This window comes from Danio rerio, chromosome 9 (genome assembly GCF_052040795.2).
Source record: "Danio rerio strain M-AB ecotype USA chromosome 9, GRCz13ab, whole genome shotgun sequence".
Classification (NCBI taxonomy): Eukaryota; Metazoa; Chordata; class Actinopteri; order Cypriniformes; family Danionidae; genus Danio; species Danio rerio.
In genome coordinates this window covers 23,509,148-23,530,759 of record NC_141029.1, presented here as the reverse complement: position 1 = coordinate 23,530,759, position 21,612 = coordinate 23,509,148, and the positions used below count along the sequence as shown (strand labels likewise).

General features: G+C 36.4%; 1 protein-coding gene across 5 annotated transcripts in view; it reads right to left on the bottom strand.

The window, feature by feature from the left end:
* The window catches only part of arhgef7a (Rho guanine nucleotide exchange factor 7a), a 180,189-nt gene that overhangs the window by 78,139 nt on the left and 80,438 nt on the right, over positions 1-21,612 (bottom strand). Inside the window, exon 23 of one of the 5 annotated variants that reach the window (XR_015498835.1) lies at positions 18,082-18,216. The exons of the other annotated variants lie outside the window; for them this stretch is intronic. The gene's annotated coding sequence lies outside the window, so the exon portion shown is untranslated. The remainder of the gene's footprint in view (positions 1-18,081; positions 18,217-21,612) is intronic. 5 annotated transcript variants of the gene reach the window in all.

The window sequence follows — 21,612 nt, the reverse complement described above, 5'->3', positions numbered from 1 at the left end:
TGGTCACTTGACTCACCTCCATACTTCTTTTTACTTAGTCGTTGCTTTATTGTAGTGGCGAGGCTATAGATATGAGCCACGATGGCACTCTGATTCCACCCAATTAAATGAGACATTATATTAGACATCACAAAATCCTGAACACAAAGTATGTAAACAAATATGTTTCTGGTGGTTTAGTGATGATCTTTTTTACAGGTTTTTTTTTTTTATGGCAATAAGCAATCAATCCAATCAAAGCGTGCTTCTACTGTAAAACAGACAGTCATTGCACACTGTTCCCATCCACCAGAACTTCCCAGCACTGCATGAAAACCTAGATTTTTGTCCCTATGAATGTCTGGAAACATCTCAAATACCAGCTTTTTTTAGCCGTTCTGTGACAAAAACTGCCGAAAACAGTCCGCTTCTGTGCAGGTGTGAAATGGGCTTATATTTATAAATATATTTTATTTAAAATAATCAATAAAGTAGATTGGTATTGGATTCTTTTTTGTACTTATAAATGTACTGAAGTACCACCTAACTAAAGACATGATTCCCCATATTAAGAAGAGACATTATGATAAAATGGTAGAGTTTTATTAATGTAGTAAAGTAAAATTGTACAAATATTGTTTTTAAAAAACACGCAAAAGTAATGATACAATTTTTTGTAGTGCAAATATGAAAGTGCATCATGGCTTTACATTTTTTTGTGCTGCCTCAGGGTTGTAGTTCGGTGGAGGCAATCTTTCAGATGGCATTCCTTGGAAACGCTTAAACGTTATTTTCAAATGATGCTGGAAAACTTGTCACACACACACTATTATTCATCAGATTTTTTTTCAGGTAACTGGTTGCAAACAATTTATTTGGGCCAAATTTAAACAAGAAAATTACATTTAGTAATGTTCAACTTCATTTGTTTGTTTAAATGCAGCCCATACAAATTGTTTGCAACCACTTACCTTAAAAAATAATTGTAAATCCAATTAACCTCTTTTTCAGTGCACTTGGACTCTAAAAGACGTCTTACAACTTTATATGAGGTTAATCTCAGATGAAGAATGTATAGAATAACGCCACATCTCAAATCAACACAGGCTCGTTAAAAATATATGCTTCAGCTTATTTTTTGTGATACTGCAAAATCGTACTTAAACATTTCTAGGTCAAATGAATGCCAACAATCATTTGCCTGAATGATGCCAACTTTTTTCCTTTCATCCACATGATATTCACAAGGACATATTGACGGATTATTTTTATGCAGGTCTTTGAACAACATTAAATAAATATCACAAAACAATGTGATGTATATTTGTAATGGAATATGTTTCCCAGTCAACATTTCTGGTGTGGTCAGTTTACTCGGTAGCTCACCTTGTTTGGTGTTGTACTTGTGATGCTGTGCGTTCAGGTTCTAGTTTGGTGAAAGACAGTTCTACTAAAAACATATAAGTAATGTAAAATCAGGGTAAAAATTTGGACTTTTTCGCTTTTTCTTTTCTCTTACTTTTGCTTTTGAAAACACTATTGCACTGAAAAAAAAATTCAAAGATGATTCCTTGGATTTACTCAATTCTTTTATGTTAAGTGGTTGTAAGCTATGTATTTGAGCAAAAATTAGGCTGAACATTGCTAAATTGTATTTGTTAGTTTAAATTCAACCCATATAAATGTTTGCAACAGTTTTGCAGATATCATTTTTTTTAGTTTAGGTCAGCAGGATTTTATCTGAAAAGTACAAAACATACCCCAAGTAGAATTTCAGAAATGTGAACACCACCCTCTAGTGGATTTTGTCATCTGAGATGTGTATCAAAACGTACCTAGAGCCATGTATTTTATGCTTTTTTTATTTTATTTTATTATGTAAAAATATAGGCTGAGGCACGTATTTCTAATGAGCCTTGGCTGACTAAAACTCAAACTCTCGCTCTATCTGCATGCTCTATTTTTCACATGCCTAAACATCACATTGTATATTGATATAAACATTCAATCATTCCATACTGTTGGTAAAATATTTCAATATATCATACAGTACACACTCCATATACCACTGAGCGCCATACAAATGGAAACTAAAGTCCATCCTTTAAAGAGACACTCTCCGTCAGCTTAAAGGGATAGTCTATCTAAAACTGAAAACCTATCATTGACTTACCTTTCATTTGTTCCAAACATGTTTCATCACTTTCTTTTTTATGCTTAAAACAAAGGAAGATACTTTGAAGAATGTTGGAAACCTGTAACCAATGACTTTCATAGTATTTGTTTTTCCTACTATGAAAGTCAATGGTTGCATGTTTTGAGCTTTTTTATTTTTTGTTCAACCGAGTAGAGAAGCTCATAAAGGTGTGAAACAAGAGTGTGTGTAAATGCTGAGCTCATTTTCATTTTTGCAGGAAATATTTCTTTAAGAAATGTTTACAAAACAAACTACACTTTATTCCTTCATAATTATAATCCCTTTTAGTGCAATCAAACCATTTTGAAGGATCTTAAGAAATCTGAATTTTTATTTATCAAAAATGCTGTCTAAAAATATTTTTTAAAAGTTTTAAATTAACTATTTATATTTAACAACGTTACGGTCATGTGATTGGACTTTCTTATATCATGCAGAATACAGTGCTCAGCATAATTGAGTACAGCTTATTTTGAAAATGATTATTTTTCTCCATTTCTCAGTGAATGTGTTTAGATGCATTTTAACAAAACAGATTTATTAAACAGAAATATTTATAAAAGTAATAATATAGTCACCAAACATATTAAGAAATTGAAAGATAATACAATTACATTCAAGCAAAATATTGCTTACTAAATTTTTCGATTTATTTGCTTCTCTTGATTTTTCCTCTTTTTTAAATTTGTATTTAATATTTTTTTATAACAAATAAATTTGGTGTTCTAGTTTCTGGACTGTTATCATGAGTTATTTTTTTAGCAAAAGCTCCAGATTTGGCCTCAGTATTGACTAATCTAATGTATATGCACAAATAATATATTGTAGAGCTTCCAATTAAACATATGAATTTAAAAGATTTGTTAGGGTTGTACTTATAAATGCTGAGCACTGTAGATATATACTGTATATATATATATATATATATATATATATATATATATATATATATATATATATATATATATATATATATATATATACTGTCTAGTATAAAAACTATAAAAATATGCCCTCTGCAGTGTGTTTGCGACAGAACAGCAACTTGCATGTATGTTTGTTTTTCATATAACTAACAAGGGGACAAGGCACAAGACGACACCCCACCCTTAGACACGCACATGCACAAACACACACACAGGCCTAACAAGCCCCTCCATCCCTCCGCCTACCCATCAGCAGGGCTGCATGCCAATAATTTCTCCTTACATTTGAGTGGGCTCCAGTTAAACTCAGGCACTAATGGGGTTTTTTCCAGATAAGAAATTACCAGTGCCGGTCGCTCCTTTGTCTCTCCCTGGGAGCTCAACTGCCGTCGCCACAGAGAAAGGCCTCGGTTACCAGAGAAACGGAGAGTGTGCCACCCGGGTCTCCATGGTAAAGAACAGAGCATTTTGTCACAGACCTCTTTTCAAACCCTGAACAGGCTTTAACAGTTTGGCCACAATCAGGACAAAATGTAGGCCTATACCATTATTTGTTATAGGAGAACCTGCCATATGCTTTCAGTATTCATGGCCCCAGACTTCACATCATGGCCAAATCGACAGCATACAGCCGACGGGCATGTGATATTTAACAAGACAATGATGATAAATCAATTAGCAAAAATATAAACAAAGAAAATAGTGCACACCCGACCCTGCTGCCCTTACAACACAAACCAATTTAGAAGTTTAAAATATTAAAGTTTAATATAAAGTAATTAAGTAAAATAATCTGCAGTTTTGAATTTTCAACATTAAAAGTCGACAGAGCAAAGATAAATCTCCCATAATGCAATTCACAACCAGAAAACAGCATGTGAAGCACAAAATATGAAACATGTAAATTAATATATATTTTTACAGAGCAGCTGCAAGATCTAAAGCACAATTTGTCTTGAATTCTGAATGAAAATGAATGTGTCACAATGCTTAAACTGATATTTTTTTCTAGAAAATGTCAAACATTTTCTGAGCATGATATGTATTAGCCACAACCTAAAGGACTAATATAAAGTTTTTCTGCGTTGGTTTTTCACAAATAACTTGAATTACACTAGTCATCTTGTTATAAAACATATATGCACTAATTAAATTTAATTAACTTAATACATTAATTAGCTGCCAAGACAAAAACAGTCTTTAAAAACAATTATATTAAATGTTATTAGTCAGACATATTAAAAGAACGCAATGAAATCACGTGGAAATATTCATTGTACTTTTAAAAAGATTTGACTCAGGCTTGTTTCTGATTGAAGGAATTGAATGCGTTACAATTGTCCCCATGTTTCCCCATGCAATAATAAAGGACCTTTTATGGACGTCTTTCACAGAAAAAAAACACCTAAATGAAGCTAAACGCCATTTTGTTGATTGCTAAATAAAATTATTTCAGCTATCGGCAATAACATGGATCTATTTTTAGGAGAAAAAAAATCAATTAGATGGGGTAATGAATTAAGAGATTAATAGTCAGCAATTATCGACGCATTTCAGAAATAGCTTGTTCAAATAAAAGCTGAGGGTTTTCGTTTCCTCGCGTTCAGTTTTGTGTTTCAGTTTCCTCCGAAGTAACACACTCTTGCACTCGCTCTCTATTTCTCACTTGAAAAGAGATGAGAGGTGAATGAATTGAGGTGGAGAGGCAGAGGAGGAAAGGGGGAAACTGTGAGAGGCAGCAGCTTTTCTCTGAGAGAAAACACGGCCGCCGGTAGCCTCCATTTCACTTCAATCACGGCGAGGGAAACAGGGAAATTACAGCGCACACAAAGACACTGGCGCCGTAATTTCAGGATAGACAAACCCTGCAATAAAATTACCCAAATTACCGGCGTGTACTGAAAGTGCTGCTCACCGCTAATCTTCCAGTGTCAGCAGCAGCAGCCGCTCCATCACGAGTCTCCCGCCGCAAGCGCGAGCCCTGTGATCCCGCTTTATCCGCGCGCCTGTCATTACCGCGAGCGAGCGCGCGATCACTTTTACCAGGTGCTCGCTCACACATCAGAGTTCGCGGCTAGTGAAGCACGTTTTATTGCTACGAGATATTTAAATCATTAGCACGTTCAACACAAATTATGGGGGGCAGGAGAGAGAAATAAATCATGCATTAATAGTAATAAAAAATTATGAAACAGCTGCTTGAACTCTACATTACATTTTGATCTACAAATTATTTGATCTGATTTAGAACTAATTATCGGAGATCAAAACTATTTTAGCTTAAATAAGGTTTAATTTTTAATTACGGTTTTCTCTCATGCATTAAGGGTTAAACATAATTTTAGAGATTCAGGGGGCAAAATAAACCTTGAAACGAATGCAATGAGTTAAACATTGCGTTTAGAAAATGTATTATTAATTTAAAGGATTAAAAACAAGCATAACACAAAATATTACTAAACTTGCAGAATATATTTTATTTAAGGACTGCATTTTCAGGCAGAATCTGTTTTATATATATATATAATAAAAATACTTTAATGGATGTTTATTTAACCTGCTTGCTCGCAGTTACTGTAATAGCACCTTCAATTTCTAAAGCCCAAATCAAATCACATTTCTTTGCCTTCTTTTTTTGAACGGCAATAAAAATGCTCATATTCAGAGAAATTCTTTTCTTTTTTCATGTGCCATGTTGTGTTGTTATCCTCGTAATCTTCTCCCATTGCTGCATCTTAGATATAGATCATCTGGGAACAAAAGAAGATTTTCTGCTGTTCTGTTTTGGTAAGATGGCACCACAGCTGGCGTGGGAATGCCAGCCCCAGGTCATGATTACTGTATAGATTTCAGCTCTAACCTCAAAACATCAGCCAAACTGATGCGTGCTAAAGCTGAAGTGAAAACACATCAGTCTTTTACTGCGTTCAACAATTAAAACTTCTGCAGCAGTCTGAAACTATCTGAAGCCTTCATTTATTCCCTAAAATACCCTTTCTAAATAAAATCGCAAATACATGTTTGTGAGATAATTCATTTTTCTATAAGTACTTTCCTCCGTGTTAATGTAGTGAACAGCAAGGTTAATGTGTTCAAGAACAAAAAGATGCTGCAAACGAACAGTAAAAAGCTGTTCTTGACCTCTTCCTTCAGCTGAACTCTGTTTCTGTTGTCTTGTCTTCAAGCAGCCGTTGGTGCTGAAGGAAAGATGAGCGGTTTTATCAAATATTAAAATGAATGTTTCCTTAATTTCGTTGGCGAAGCACTATTAAGAGGACTCTGAATCACACTAAATCTACAAACATTTTCAAATGAGTGGGTGATTTGCCAGAGTACAGATCTGATTGCAGGAAGGTCCGTTGTTCTTTAGGAAGATTCACTTCCGTTTTTCACACTCCTGTGAATCTCGATGCACTACAACTCTGGAACAAAAAGGGACAAGATGAATCCTTGTTAAGTACTTTTTTCATCACATCCTCAGAAATGACACCAAAACAACAGAGCACTTCTGTTCCCAGACTTCCTGCGTTGGACCAGGATACAATCCAGCTGCCCACGAGCAAAGTGTATGCTGAAGTTTCTCTGACAAACTGCACAATAGTGGAAACAACAGACGTCTCCATGCAACATCTCATCCTGCTGGTCTATCTGCAAGAGTCAACGAGTGTACGTACCTCATACATTAATACACATCTCTAATAACACAAACATCAGCCAAACTGAAACATCCTACACCATACTCATTGGGTTGTGCTACGGCTTCTGAAGTGTTAAAGTGCACATTATCAGCTGTAACACCGCATCTTATTCCTGACAGTAACATCTCGGCCGTTCTGTGGTCACGGTGGGAGAATTGCACGGTAACATAGTAATTTATAGTACGGTTAGTGTGTTGTGTGGTGTTAGCTGGGTGTGACAAAAAGGGTGAGTAATTGGATTGTGTGTGTGTGTGTACTGCTCACGCTCAAGGCCTCGCTGGCTGGCTGCAGACTGGATGCATTTGTTGGGGAAGATACGGAGGAGCTGCTCTAAGAGAGCTAATCACCAGAAAGGGGAGAGACCATGACACACACTGTGATTGACACACAATGGCCGTGGATTCTCTCGCTCTGCTCCACTCATCTCCTCTCGCTCTTTCTAAAGAAAAGAGAGAATGAAGAGACAGGAGGAGGGGGGGTGGAGGAGAAGAAGAGGGGGGTAGTGGGACGGACGGATGGAGGGCTGTGGGGAGGGGAAGGAGAAGTGAAATCAGTCCATCAAACCTGTAACTTAACCGGGGTAAAGGAGCACTGCAGCCGGTGTAGGTAAACACGGCCTCATTTATAGGCACGTGCACACACACATTCACACACGCACGCTTGTAAACACTGCAAAGGGCAGGATTTGAGAGGATTATTTCCCATCAGCTGTTTAAACAGGCCCTTACGCCTGCCTACTGATGGGATTGTGCTCTGATACTGTGCTAGGCAGATAATGTTCACAGTTTGACACACATGCTGCCTGGCTGATACTGTAAGAGAACAATAACGTGCGGCCAAAACAAACTGTAAAACCTTTGCTAAATTTAGCAGGTGTTTCTCAGACAGCGCATCTTGTTGCTCTTGGACAAAAAGCAAACTCAATGTACGCTCCTAAAAATAAAGCTTCTGAAAGGTGGCTTTTCAGACAAATCCTTTTTGGTTTTGCCAAAGAACCTTTTAGTGAAATGTTTTAAAAGAGGTATTTTTTATTTTCTAAGTGCAATCTAGATCTACGTTTTTTTCCATTATAAGGGCCCTTTGTCAAATAGGCTTTTGCAGGGATGTTAAACCTTCTTCATGCAGAGATTTTAATATAAAAAGAATACACTACTCTGATGCTGATACCAATAGTTCTCACTGGCTTACTAGTTTGATCTTTTGTCATTAAACAGATAATTTTTGTCATCATGATAAATTAGCAAACATCAAAAACGCATGCATTAAGAAAATTTTTATTGCTGCATCTACAAGTCAAATCATTTTGATGAAAAATGTATTAGATTCAAAAGGCGAACATTATTATTAGAAGAATTATTTTCGTTGGTGCAGATTTTTTTTTTTTTTGTCAAGTGTTTACCTATTTTATCCCCAAAAACATTGCAACAGACATTATATTTGAAACTTCAGACAGTTAATAATTAAATAACTGGTTAGGTTTACTTGACTGTTTAAGTGCTATAGCCAACATGTTGGTTTGAAACTGAATAATACATACCAGGTTCCAGCACACCTGTACAACTCCAGAGGCTTCTGTAGCAATACCATATAAGAAACATTTCTGAAAACCCTTCTGTGAACAGTTCTTTTATATTAGAATTTGTTTGTGTGTGTGTGTGTGTGTGTGTGTGTGTGTGTGTGTGTGTGTGTGTGTGTGTGTGTTTGTGTGTGTGTGTGTGTGTGTGTGTGTGTGTGTGTGTGTGTGTGTGTGTGACACTGAAAAAAATTATGTCTTGGGTTTAAATGGGTTGAATTTGAACAAATTAAATATAGTGATGTTCAACTTAATGTGTTTGTTTAAATTCCACCCAAATAAATTGTTTAAAATCAGTTAACCTAAAAAATATTTTAAGGAATCATCTTTGAATATTTTTTTTCAGAGTAGAAAGACACATTGACACATTTAAAAGGTTCTATGATGTTAAAGTGTCTACATAAACACAGACATGCCAATAAAGAACTTTTATAAGTGTGGATCCAGATGCCAGGTTAAAACACTCAACTGATGTTTGCTGTTACTGCCACTAATTTAAAATGAGCTGCAACAACAATATCCTTGTTTTTTTCTGGGACAACCTAATTGTTTCATGTTAAATCCATGTCAATTTGTAAAAATAAATGTTAACTTAATACCTTCATGTTGTCACAACAGCACAAATCAATTGTGTGCAACCTGGCAGTTTTTTTTACAGTGAAGACTATATTTGGAATTATTTGTAGTTATAATTATTAGTCATAATTATTAGTGAGAATTAAGTGAACTGCAAACAGCAACTTATCGCTTGTGCTTACACTCATGCACCTGTAATTTACAAACAACCGAGCACAATGTTTTCTGGCATTTTTGTTTTATGGAGCAGTACAGTACTGGTAAACACCCATACACACTCATTCACACAAACTTACACAACAGACAATTTATTTAATTCAATTCACCTATATACTGCATGTCTTCGGACTGTGGGGGAAACTGGAACACCTGAAAAGAAACCTATGCAAACATGGGGAGAACATGCAAACTCCACACAGAAACGCCAACTGGCCAGGCCAGGACTCGAACCAGCGAACTTCTTGCTGTGAGGCCAAAGTGCTATCCACTGAGCCACCATGCCACCCTCAGTGCCATGATATACACTGTAAAAAATGCTGGGTTTCACACAATTCCTTCATGTTGTACCAACACAAATCGATTCGGTTAACTTAATTGTTTTTACAAATTTAGATAGATTGAACATACAGTAAAAAATTAAGTTTCCCCTCATCCCAAAAAATAAAAATTGAGTTATTCAGCTCTTTTTAAACAAGTATTTTGAAAAAGTAGCAATATTCATTTTTTGAGAGTACTCACAGAAAGGGTTTTTGTTTTTTAATTTTAAGAACAAAAACAGTGTGTGTTAAAACCTTTAAGCAATACACTTATGACAAACATTCATCCAGCCACTGCATAGAATCAGAAAATATGCGCTGCCTGCCTTCTCAGTAACAAAATAAAACCTGTGACAATGAGAAATCAGCCGTTAAGAAAGCATCTGGTGGCATGAGCCAGCATCTGGTGATATCCGTGATATGGACGTTTGGGCAAGCACTGCAATTTGTTGGTAAGATGTTGAGTAGACAATCACACACACACACACACACACAAAAAGAGTTTTCAGGTTTTCAAGGCCAAGCTAGGAAAAAGGGGAATTTCACTGCCAATAAACTCCCAATTAATACATGTCAAATTCGCACATACCCATAGCCTCCCCAAGATCCTTTTAAATGTGACATTATATAACACACACTGGATTTCCGGTTCTATTTGTATGCTGCAGGCAGAACTTCTGCTTGTCAGTTCTGATTTTTCACAGCGCCTCAAATATGACTGTTTTAAATCATGTTAAAAGCGTTTTGACCAAGCACTTCTAGCAAATGGACAGGACAGCTCTCATCTGAGCGCAGTTTAGCAGCGTCGCCAACTCTATCATTTCTCCATCTGCAGAGTGCATGTGTTTGCATCAGGAGGATCACAGACACATGGGAAATGATTGGATAATGATATAGAAAGGGGGGAAAAACGCCTCTAGATCTCTCTCATCTTCATGGCATTGTATAGGAGAGAGGGAGGTAAGAGTCAATCTGACGAAGATTATAGAGGACTTGAACAGGTGCCTGTTGTCGTGCCCTATTTCAGTAATGTACTCTAATGCGGGCTCCAAAGTAACTGGGCTGAAAGGTGTCTTACCCCCTGTGATCCAAATTATGGAGCGCACTGATGAAGGCAAGAGTCTAACAAAGCCTGCACTGCTGCAGAAACACAGATATTTAGTAGAGCTGATATCAAGCTGACAATCAAGGATATCAAAAAGTGGACACGGATGTACACACACGGCTTTGGAGAAACATTTCAGATTTCTATTTCACTTATTATTTTTATTTTTTTTATAGATGTCATGATGTAGACTTTGATACTTTCAGATACATGCTGTAAATACATATTTCATTTCAGTTGGTGGATATTTGCTCAAGATATAGGCGGTAATTATTAAAATTCTAAAATTTGTTTTGATTGGAAATTAGTTACTCCACCAAATATTGTTTTTTTTAACTCTACTGAGGTAAAAAAAAAAAAAAAGGTTTTGTGTTAATTATAGACATATTTAAACAGTGAATGCTCTAAATGAGATTTAATTTTTTAAAGCGATAACACCAGTTTTTATGTTATTAAATGCTTAATATAAATTGCATGTTATATTCTCTATTTTTAAGTTGCTTTAGATAAAAACATCTGCTAAATAAATAGATGCAAATATAAATGAAAAAGGTCCCACTAAGTACATTTTACATGCAAAACAATGAACGAAGAACTCAACTTTCATATTTAAAAATATTATAGTGGTACATAACACTTGTTTGCGGTTTTACAATGAGTACAAATAAGTATTTTCAGCCTGAAATTGAAGTTGTTTTTCGCAGAACATCTTCAAGTGTTCTGTTATACAGTACCGGTCGAAAGTCTCTTCACATCCTTACAGCAATAATTAAAGTGGTCTAAATATAAATATTCTGTAGAAGGCACAGGATCATTAAATTGCAATGATAAGATGCCTTACCTGTCTGTCAGCCTATGTATTTGTATGCTGCTCACACATACAGTCGCACGTCATCAGTATGATTCATGATGCTATGCAGACCGAGAAAGAATGGAAGGCAAATGGCAGCTATATTACTGTATGTTACAAACAACACCTGGCACGACGAAACAAGAAGAGTATGACAAATTTCTGAATCAAGAAAGAGATTTAAAGTCAGAATTAACACTAATACTGTTTTCTAACAGCAAAGACTCAAAGATCTGATAGATATGTATCTAGTAAACAAGTTTCCATTTGTAAGCATTGTGATGTTATGTAATTTGCTCTCTACCGCTGTCCCACCAATAAATACATTGCATTCAAAACTCCACCAACATTGTGATGGTGATATGCAGACTCTGCTTTGCCTCTGTTTGTTCAAATGATTTGGAAGAGGCATGGATTTAGACCAAGTCTAGATTCTAGCTTGATATTGCTAGCCTATTTAAGACAGCCTATATTTAACAAGAATAACGAGACCACCAAATTAGTGAGGTGAAATAATCAATGAGCAAACCATTCTAAACAGTTTTGCGCACCAACTCGATATGATTACTGATTTGTCTGATGCAAAATTAACAAATTAATTAATCAATTAATTAATTAATTATGCAAACTAACATGTTTGTTACACACCACTTTGTTTCTGAAGAATTGCCATATACTCCACTAATTAATTAAGCTGCTTTTATTAAAAATATATATAGTTTTCTTTTCAAACCTTAACAGCCCCAGTACCCATTCATATAAAAAGAGTAAAAATTAAAGTAATTTTCACACAAAAAAGTGGCCTGGATAATCTACACACAAATAAAATGCTCCTTTGTGTACTGTGAAAGAAAGGAACAGAGGTTTGGAATAAACCTTGTACATATCTACAGGTATTCAGGCAGCAGACACTGACCAAATTACATATTATTCCAAATGTCATTTAGGCCATTTATTCTTTCAGTATGCATGTTACCTGAATTGGACCTTGATGTATTTAGTGTCAATGAGCTACAGGAGCTCTAGTTCAGGTGTTTGCAAATACATCTGATGAACACACATAAAGCTGTAAACATACAGATAAAAAGACAGGATCAATCGGTAACAGTGCATATTAAAAAAGTGCTCCTGCATAACCTCTGATTGCGGGTTATTTATTTATTGCTAAACGCTGAGAGTTGAGGGGATGCAGAGCTCCCCCTGTTGATCGGCTTTTAAACTGCACTTCAATGAAATTTGCTGACGTACAAGACTGGAAGTAAAACCTATTTTATATATGCATGGACAGAGCGTTTGGGAAGCTAACAGTCTATGACAGACAAACAGTACGGATATTACCCAGAATTCTAGAGGCGAGCAGGTGAACGTTCATGTCAGTAGGCTGTCAGTTGTCTCGGAAATCCGTTTATAAAAACTTATTCCCAAGTAAATACAGATGTCAGTCCATTTCCTTTAAGATGCCACGAGGTCTCTCTCTCCCTCTCCTTCTTTCTGTCTGTCTTCTCCTACTCTTTTTTTCTCTCTGTGAGCTAATTAACCTGGTTGCTCTGTAGTAATGAGTTCTCTCTGGTGGCAGGCGGGCTCTGAAAGGGGAGGCGCAGGCTAGCGATCCTCTCTGGCCGTATCATCAGGACATTGTCAGGCCAAACAATGGGCTTATCTGCCTGCTTTTCGCCACCCCCCAATACCCCCCATCCACCCTCCCGATTAACAGGGAGGAACTGGAGAGATGGAGAAAAGGGCATGTCCTTGCACAGGCCCAATAAATGTCAGGGAAAAGGCCAGGGGAGCAGCCGTACCCTATATACATTAGGATCTAGAATAAAGCACACAGGTCAGGATTAAGGTTGGCCAGGCGAGAGGCAAAATATTCCTTTACACATACTTTAACATAAAGAATAGAGGTTAGCAGCATGACGACCGTTTCAAGGACTACTTCATGTTATATTAGGGCAGTGTCTATTTGCAGCAAGTGTGTTAAAATAACAGTATTTTCTTAGCTTAATTCTAAATTGCTTGGACTAAAGCTAAGATTTTTTTACTCATTACAATATTAAGGCTTCATTGTAAGACATGTACGTATATGTACTGTGTGTAGTAATGCCATAATAAGATAAATTTAAATTTTAATCAAATGGATGTGCTGCCTTAGTAGGATAACAAAGTCTTCCCTACACCAACCTCTAACCATAAGCACTTCTCTGATATCTCCTTTGTATTGAAAAAAGTACAGATTTTAGTAATACAGTAAGTTATGCTTACTTGATTTGTTTGTTATGGTACCGTTTTAAATAATAATTAATGTAATAAATAACACTTTCTTTGGACCTATTTTTACAGTTTGTTATGTTTTTATATTCTTCAAGTTATACAGTACTGTAGGTAAATTTCAGAAGAAAACTTCACGGCTATTTGACATGGCTTTTATTATAATGGGGTTATTCAAGTCAGTTGTATTGATATAGAGTATATGCAGAAGTATGTGGAAGGACTTTGAATTTGTCAGTAACCTGGGTCAAGCACTTTCGGTGAACTGTATGTCGTTACAAATTCGGCATGTTTAAGGTTTGTTTTCTTTAAAAATCAGTGATCTCTACTGGCTGAGTGATACCCAGATATAAAGTGGGTCTCAGATTGTATAAGAAGCACTGCATTAAATTACATTTTTCCCTGCCATGTCTTTAAAATATGAACATTTATTTGACCCCAGTATATTCATGGAGCTTCTGCCCTAGCCTGCTAATCCTGACAGGTGCGTGCAAGTAAACGGCTTTTCATCTTGTTTTACGCTTGAGCAACTAAATGAATGCCAAAGTCTGTTTAACTGATTATATTTTAATTACAACGGATGCTGTAAAAGGAACCGTATAAAATGAGTTCAGTTGATTTGATAAAATGAGTTGATGTATGATTTTAAAAAGGGGGCATGGCACCCAACCCCGCCCATAAACAAAAGTCCCTTTAAGGCAAGTCATTTCACTCGGCGGCCATCTTTGAAACGCCTTATAAGCAGTATGCTAGGCCATTCTGTCTGAATAAGGAAACATCAAATTCTGCAAAACTGTTTGCCAAGCTTTCGATTACAAACCATATTTGGAACCACCAATAAAATTTAACAACATCTGTCTCATAAGTTTCATTTCTAAATGTTTGAATCAAACAAAAATCAGCATATTTTCAGGTTGCCAGAGCTAATGCACGTGCATACTCGAAAGGAATGAAATAACGACACCAACCTCATTTGGCTGTTCTACACTTGATCATGCTCTGGATAATGATCGTCTGATCATTACACAATTTCTGCTCTTCTGAAGTAATTCACAACTTGGACTTGATAGTGAATCTCCTCCAGAAATGACTTTGACTCTTTGTTTACAAGTTGTGGGCGTTTGAGTAGTTGCTGCTATGTGACGTGTGTTTGACAGGACTGACTGTACCTGCGTTTGTTTATACAGATTACAAAGACAACTTCTGTTTTCAAGTGCACTTGGTTCGTTTAAAACTACAGATTTCAAGCTTTATCTGGATATATTTCTTATGTCTGTGAAGCAAGTATTCGGTGAGATTTCAGTGTTTGTTGACCACCAAACTGTCATAAAAGCACTCGTCTGATCCGAGCTTCATCCAGGAGAAACGTCAGTCTATAGCGACTGATGATTGGCTCCTGTACTAGTGGGTGGGGTTTCATTTGCCATATTGACCGTTACAAATTTCCCCATTCTAAACTAAAGGAGTGACACATTTTGTGTATTCTATAGTCTTTGCCTAAACCCAACCATCATTAGAGGATAAGCAAATACAAACGAGATTGAACATAATCATACAAATTAGCCACTAAATCAAAAAGTTAAAAATTGCCATGAGACTGTGTTGGACATTTACATAAATAAACAAAACTACTTATGTATAGATGTTTGCAATTCATGATGTAAAGCCAAACTTCCAAATATTGTCAAGTAAGGTCCATCCCAGTCTTTAATTTGCTTTATTTTTCTCCTGGTGGAATGGCTGTAGCACTGAAGGATACATTTCATTAACGCCTTCTTTGGGTATCAAACCGCCAACCTTACATTATGGTTTAATTTTTGAACAACAGCAATGCGTACATATTATTCTATAAGTAATCAAAGCAGAAATAATTTGTGCATATGCTGCATTCCCAGCTAAACATCTTCAGAGATGAGACTTCGTGTTATTGAGATATTTACGCATAGCCTCTTTGTCGCTGTAGAAATGTGGTTAAGATGTGTAATTAAGTGCTCCTTAATAATTTATGGTTACATATAGTAGAAACTGAGCATAAATGGAAAAATTACAGGATATTAGCAGTCAGTGTGGGAGTGTGTGTTCTCCAGGAGGTTGGAAATTATGAATGAGAGAATGATATTAGAGAGAAACAGAACGCAGCATGATCCTTTTTAAAAGATATATTAAAAAAACAATTAATACAGACCGCAGTCCAGCTGAATTTAAATCCAAATCCGCATAACAGAGAGTAATTCCTCAAATGCTTAGGACCATCTCGAATCAATATTTTAAATAACAGCCTTGAGGCAACAAGTTTTCCAGAAGCCTCTCAATCCTTTTCTTCTCCTCCTGCATTTCTTAGTGAGGTAAGAATGGAGTAAAGAGAGGAGGGGGAGGTCTGGAGACCCAGAGCTCACCTCATTTCCTCCATCCATTGCATGAGTGGCCACTTAGCACTGTGTACAAGGGTACCAAGTTTGGAGGAGGACTGGGGACTAAGAGAGAGAGAGGGAGGCAATGAGAAGAGCATAAGTGCAGGGAAGTGGTGGAAATGAAGACAGGAAGAGAAATCGAAGAGCATGAGAGGATCGGTCTAAAAATGCTCTATTCCCAACTCAGACTAAAGAGGATTTTTTAAGAAGCAAAAGTGTGCTTTGGAGGAAGTAGAGAATGGAGGATTTGGTTTGGGGCAGTTTGACATGCTCGGTTTAATGCTGGGAAATAAATGTGTCTCTCAGTGCAGCAGGGCCACCCACAGAACAACAAGCCAAACAAAGATGCCTCTGTTGGGGCCTCCGCTTCACACAGAAGCCCTCGAGTGGCTGGAGGTCTGCAAGAAACCTGTAAGGCCCTTTTCATTCGTCCATTCAGACGCACACAAACACATGCGCAGACACGAATATACACACACATTACACAGCACTGCTAATTAATCCAGAGATTACCAACCCAATTACAACCACACTCCATCTAATTAGAAATTATTTAAAGCATTTTCCAATTAGGCTTTGCACAGTCAGTTATAAAGACCACCATGCATCAGGAGCAGCTCACGAAGGGAAGAGTGAGGGCATCTGAACACTTACACGCCCCAAACACTTTCACCAATCATCAACTCCAAATCTGCCAAAGAAGAGTGAAAAACACCAACTAAATTGGTGTCACCCACTCATATAACATCATTTAAAAGTTCAGCCAAAAATAAACATCAGTCAGTCATCATACACACCCTCATTTCAAACCTCTAACACTTTCTTTCTTCTGTGGAACATCAAATAACTTATTTTAACAATGTCACATCAGTTTTTGTCACCACAATCTTAGTTATCACAAAAACACATAAAGCATCAAAGTAACATTTAAGTGGTTTGTCACTATCAAATTAAGTTACTTAACACACTTATAAAAAAGATCAAATACGGCTGCACACCAATAACATCATACTAGTTATTATAAATGCTGGAATGATGTTGTCATGTGACACTTAGTAACCTTAATTGTTCTTAACATGTCATCTTATTTAATTCAGGCTATGTATGTATGCGTTGACCAGTGTTTACAATAATATAATAAAATAAATAAAATTAAGTTAGAACATGAAAACTCTGCGTACCCGGTACCGGCTCGGTGATGTCATTTACTTCTGCATTATTTAAATTTTAAAGGTCCGTACTGGCCCAATACCCAGTAAGTGGTTTCGTTATCTCATCAGATGGAATAGAACAGGGGTGTCAAACTCAATTCCTGGAGAGAATTCCTGCACAGTTTAGTTCCAACCCTGCTCCAACACACTTACCTGTAGGTTTCAAACAAGCCTGAAGGACTCAATTAGTTTGATCAGGTGTGTTTAATTAGGGTTGGAACTAAACTGTACAGAGCTGCGGCCCTTTTGGAACTGAGTTTTGACACCTGTGGAATAGAATAACTTGCATAGATTATGATACAGACATTTTTCTTTTTACCTATGATTACTGACATGTGCAGGAACCACCAAAATGAATTACAGCAACCTAGACTACACAGAACAAAAAAAGCCTCTTTTTTGGAAGGGTATATTATAATACAGACAATATATACAATTATTTTAATGCCTTTCAACAGTGTTTTATGAAAATTCAAAGGTTTTCTTTAAAATGATACCAAACTTTTGCAATTAAACATGTGGATTTGGGAAGCTTTGGAATTTGGGTAGGCAAAAACCAGGCGAAAACCCCAAAATAGTACTTGACTTGAAGAGGTTAACTTAGTTTAATAAGTTACAATGACCTAAAACATGCTGTCAGGACTAACTGATCATATATTTATTTTACAGTGTATACATTATATAAATATATCTTGTTTCTTCTATTTTGTATACAAGTAATGTATACAGTACATTAGGGTTCGCTACATACCTCGTTTTTAGGGTCACGGTTCAATATGGGTACGGTAAAACAGGAATAGTAATCCTTAGTGCATGCTTTCTTCTGTTTATTTTGAACAGGCAGAAGTGTTTTGTCACAATCAGCTACAGAACTGAAGAGCTTCTTCTGATGAAATAGGACAAAATAAATGGAATAATGAAAAATAAAACTATAATTAGGAGACAGCATCTTTCAAAGGTTTAAACTAACCTTCTGCTAACAACAGAAAAGTAGTAATTGTGATATATTCAGATAGATTCAGTAAGCTTCCAAACTGAAATCTCTTTTAATGAAAATACTAGCACTAACTGAAGGTCCATTCATAACAGCAGGTGCTCAATGTTTTGTGTGCGTGTATGTGTGTGTGTGTGTGTGTATGTGTGTGTAGAGAGAAACAATTCACTTGAGTGTCCACAAGGTAAGTGTTATATTTTCATTGTTTTTTATGTAATTGTGGTTAAGAACATGCGTGACCATTATACACTCACGTCTTCAAGAGTAGCAAACTTCTGTGTAGCAAGTTGTCATGACAATGGCAACATGACGGAACCATTTCTGAGCACTGCATCTTGCGTTTTCAGGTTGTTGCTAGATCAAATATGGTTGCGGCTGGAGGTTAACGAAAATGATTTATATTATTTATTAAATTACCCAATAAATTGTTTTTTTAACGTCTACCCCTACCCCTAAACCCAACCGTCAAAGTAATGTAAAAACATTAATTATTCTTATACAGTGTCATAAAAAATGATACTATATTGTGTTCATATCTCACTTCTGGCCTGCCGCGTGTCCTATCTAGACTTTACCGCATTTTCAGATGCAAAAATGTATTAATTTTGAATTGCTCCTCAGTTGTTGCACAACTGTGGTCTTTTCCACCTAACTATATTGATTGGCACATCTGGACTGATCCGGACTATATTCATCGTTGACGTGCACAAACCAAACGATGACCCCATACCACGACGGATTGGGACGAATACATGTTTTTTTAAAACCCCTAATATATAAGTATATATTTTTGTATTTCTAGCAACTGCAGCTCTGTTTTTTTTTTTTAATTCTCCATAAAATTATTTCATACGACAGTTATTTGGATACATTTAAACTACCATTACATCCTTAATACTTTTGGACCGCATTAACTTGTCTTTGCATATCTTATTTTGCTTTCTACAGTAGAAAGAAATGATTTTAACTTGAAACAGCATGACGATAAGTAAATGATGACAGAACTTTGGATGAACTGTCCTGTTAAACAGCCATAAACATCAAGCCATTGCTCCTCCATCCACAACCTGAAAGTAGCGTCTGCAACCAGTAGTTTCTACATCAGCGGTGGCGCTTCATGCGACAGATTGTCAATCCCTGCATCACTCGAGAAAACCGCTAAAGAATGTGACACTATGACAAGCATGTCAATATTCAAGACAATTCAAGTGTTTTTCTATCAAATAAATTCCTGTCATAAAACAATACTCTCCGCGTCTCCCTCCGCCCACTACGCCTGTCTCCTCCACCTTTCCCTTTTCTCTCTCCTACACACACTTCTAACCACTCTCTCTCTCTTCACCTATTTGAGATTGAGTCTGTCTCTGAGGGATTGCTGTTCAGCGGTTGTCAGGCTAAATTGAAAAGATGATCCACAGAGCCATGGGGTAAACACAGGAGCCTTTTGATCTGAAGAGTCCACAGTTAAATAAATAGCGAAGTGAGCGCTCCGCTCCACACAGCCCCTCCGGGCTTCATTAGTCTCCAATTACAGGTTCATTCATCTGTGAAATGCAGAAATGCAACAGCTGTATAAACCGCTTATGGAGCTGCAATTTGCTTGCTATCCACAACACTGATGTTATCAGCCTCTAATACGGCACAGTATTTATCATTACATAATGTTAGAGAGCTTGTCTACAGCAATTCTGATAATTAACTCCAGGTCTGGCTGTATGTCTGCCATGTTTTGGTGCGCTTTTAGACCGGAAACAACATGTTGTACACAGCTAAGGCTACAGAAATAGTATATTTTGAAAGAGTTTAATTATAAGTCAGGTTTGGACTAAATGAAAGATACTTTAAGAGTGGAAGAAGCAGATGAAAGCATGAGCAAAAGAGAACCAAAAAAAGCAATGGGGGAAGGGGCCGCATATAACCGGCCTTCTTCCTTTCTCTGACAAGCATAAGTGCTATTCTGATTATTGTGTACACAAATACACACACACACACACACACACACACACACACACACACACACACATCCACAGTGCATCCCTTCGGACCGACGCACAATAGCTGTGTGAAAGTCATCAGCCCCCTCCCCCCTTAAAGCGTCCCTCCACCTCCCCTCTGGAGTCTGTTTCATCATTTTAATTAATTTCTAATCAGGCGACAGTAAACTAATCAAGGACTGCATAAAAACAGGGGCTGCTGTTTTTGACTGAGGAGCCACTGCAGAGTCTTGACTCAGGCTGCATACTGAGCACCGCAGCCGTATCACACAGCACTGATTCACCACTCCAGCACCGATCATTTAACCGCTGCTGCGGGATCGCAAATTAGCAATTAAATCTGCCAAAATTTGTAAATCAGCAAAGTAAAATCAGCAGTTTAGCAAAATATACTAAAATTAATAAAGCAAATAATGCTAATTAGTTTAAATCAGAATCAAAACAATAATATTCCTTACTAAAAATATATTAATGTAAAATAAAAATAAGCATTTTCAATTTTGTAATCATAAAGGGACTAAGCTGACAAGAAAATGAATGAATAAATGAATTTTGTAATTACATAAACAGCTCATTACATCATAAGTGCTCAGTAAATTTGTTTAGATTAAACTGCACATTTTAAATATTGATATTTTATAATTTGTTACATTTTTTGTCTGCCTATTTCACACTTTCATCTTAATATTTACAGTTTGGGAAATGTTGTATACACACTAACCCACAGCACACTGTTTGTCTACTGCTGTGACTAACGTTTGATTAAAATATATGATCAGTTTTCATTAAAAGAAATTATAAAAAGTACAGATAATTATTTAATTAATAATTATACTTTAAAAATGCTTCATCACACCTGCCATTGCATATGTTTGGGCAATTGTCACTAAGCATATTATACAGCGGCAGCAAACACTCTTACACAATGTTCAATAAAAAATCCGCTGAATATTTTTATATTTTGCTTTGTTTAACTATTTTGTGCAAAAATTACAGTTCATTGGACAGATCATGAAAAAGATTCAGTTTAATACTGTTATATATATTTTAATACTGTAATATTTTTTCATTTTTGGTAATGTTACTTCTGTTTGGATGTGCTAATATCTAATAAATCCCTCTTCATTTTCACTTGGATAATCTAACTTTTTTCAAGTTTATGTCTCATAACATTTATGCCACAGGTAGGCATGGGACGATAACCCTTTGCAAGGTATACCGCGATTTGGAAAAGTCAAGATTTTATAACCTGCTATACCGTTCCTAAGGTATGTGTATGATTTTTTATTTACTT